We start from the raw sequence: 2,208 nt of genomic DNA, 5'->3' as shown, positions 1-2,208 counted from the left end.
CGAAAACCAAGTTTAATGTTGATTATTACAATATGATGCGACGAAACCCTTTTAAAGGATCTTATCTAGAACATCCACAAGACCACATCGATGGTCTAGAGGAATTTAATTCCAGACGAGTATATTTGTTGCAGACTTTTTCCATTTTCACTAGAAGGGGGGGCCTTAAGATGGCTAAATTGTCTACCAAGAGGATCCCTGACTAGCTGGAAAGAGATTAGAAATGCTTTCCTTAAGCAATTCTTCGATGATACTCGTTACTGGGAAGTAAGGAGGCGAATCTCTACCTTCCGTCAAAATCCTCAGGAATCATTCAAAAACGCATGGGGAAGATTCAAGAGTTACGAACTCGAATGCCCCCACCATGGTTATCCAGAACCACAATTTCTTAAGATCTTTTACAAAGGTGTTATTCTGAGCTATAAGACAACGCTTGATACAGCAAGCGAAGGGAATTCCGTTACAAGAAATCCTATGGAAGCAAGACGCCTAATCGAAAACATGGCAAGAGGAAGATCCTATGAAGAACTGGATGAAGAAAAAGAAAAAGAAAAAGCTATAATCTCAATAGAAAATACTGAGTTAGCTGAAATAAAAAATTCCATAAATTCGCTTCATTCTCTTCTGACAGATCAAAACCCACCTAATCTGTGCCAGTACTTCAATAAAACCCCTCCCATATCATATGATGAGCTCGACTTTATAGAAGAATTAGATACCACTAATCCTCAATCTGTGTTTAACATCGACAGCTTTACACGTGACTATGAAATATGTATACAGTCTCGTACTGGGAGAGAAAAGTACAATCTAAAACAAGCTCTTACAGGAAACCGTAAAATGAAATCCGAATTCAATGGGAAAGTAAACAGTGTTTACGGTGAGCTAAATCAGAAAATGGGTTCTTTAATTGAACACCTACGGGGAATGGAGGACAAAATTGCTAACCATGCAACTACTCTAAAAAGAGAGACAGGCCGTCTTCCTGGGAGGGCCGATGCTAACCCAGGAGCAAAACGCCAGGCATATGCCGTGATGTTGCGAAGCGGAAAACACCTTGAAACTAATGCCAGAGAAGACGCCAGCAATAAAAACTTCATTGATAACGCAGGAAAGAGCAATTCAAACCCCATAGAGCTTCTTGACAATGACTCCGACTCAGGAACCTCAGAACAAAGGAAAAACCCTTCAAATAAAAAGAATCAAGGGGAAACTATAGACTTAGACAACGAGAATCCTGATGTCGAAATCGAAGCCGAACATCTGGACGAACCAAATGTCGATCGATCGTCTGTGAAGGAAACGATCGACCGTCTGGCGGCATCAGCGATAGCAATACGCAATCTACCGGGACTGAAAGAGTCTATAGAACTCCTCCCCCATTTCCTCCAAACAAACCACAAACTAAGAAGGCATTGGAACATGCAATCTGCAAAAAGGCCTTCGACAAAATCACTTTCTAGATGTCCCTTAGTGACGCTCTTAAGATAGCCCCCTCGGTGAAAAAGTACGTAAAAGATATGATATCCTCGAGTGGAGAACAAAGCGTCATGCTGGTGTCAGAGGAAGTAAGTGCGATGATACAAGGAGAAACTTCAATAAAAAGGTCTGACCCTGGTAATTTTGTCCTAGATTGTAAGATACAAACACACACGTTTTCCTCGATCTCTATGTGATCTTGGTTCTAGTGTAAACCTCATGCCATACTCTGTGGCAGTTTCACTAGGATATAATGAATTCGTTCCAACGCCTATTACGCTAGTTTTAGCTGATCGTTCTATTAGGGTACCTGAGGGAATCCTCGTAGATGTACCAGTCAAAATTGATGACTGATTCATACCAGCAGATTTTGTTGTACTAAAGTATAAACAAGTGCCGAAAGACCCCTTTATATTAGGTCGGCCCTTTTTGGCTACAGCAGGAGCAATCATAGATTGTAAGGGAGGAAAAATTAACTTAAATATCGGAGATATATCAATGAACTTCGACATGGAAAAGCTAGTAAAACGTCCTCTGATAGACGATCACGCCTTTTACACAGAAGAAGTTTCTGAGCTGGAAAAAGAATACCTTACGGATATATGTGCTGCCAATTCATCAGAAGACACATTCACTCCTGATGAACAAGAAATTCTGAATATAGATAGCAGAACCGAAGATTATGCGAACCTTATGGACGCAAGTATCGGAGATGCAAATGAAGAAAAT

The 2,208-nt window shown here is 40.5% G+C and overlaps 1 non-coding gene across 1 annotated transcript; it reads right to left on the bottom strand.

Annotated features, from left to right (window-relative positions):
- Positions 1-264: 264 nt before the first annotated feature.
- On the bottom strand, positions 265-371 carry LOC130498187 (small nucleolar RNA R71). The gene has a single exon (XR_008937108.1). It is a non-coding gene; the product is annotated as a small nucleolar RNA R71 (small nucleolar RNA).
- Positions 372-2,208: the final 1,837 nt, after the last annotated feature.

The sequence above is a fragment of the Raphanus sativus genome, chromosome 7, assembly GCF_000801105.2.
Source record: "Raphanus sativus cultivar WK10039 chromosome 7, ASM80110v3, whole genome shotgun sequence".
NCBI classification, from domain to species: domain Eukaryota; kingdom Viridiplantae; phylum Streptophyta; class Magnoliopsida; order Brassicales; family Brassicaceae; genus Raphanus; species Raphanus sativus.
Note: the sequence above shows the minus strand (reverse complement) of the source record. Positions and strands in the feature narration are given on the sequence as shown.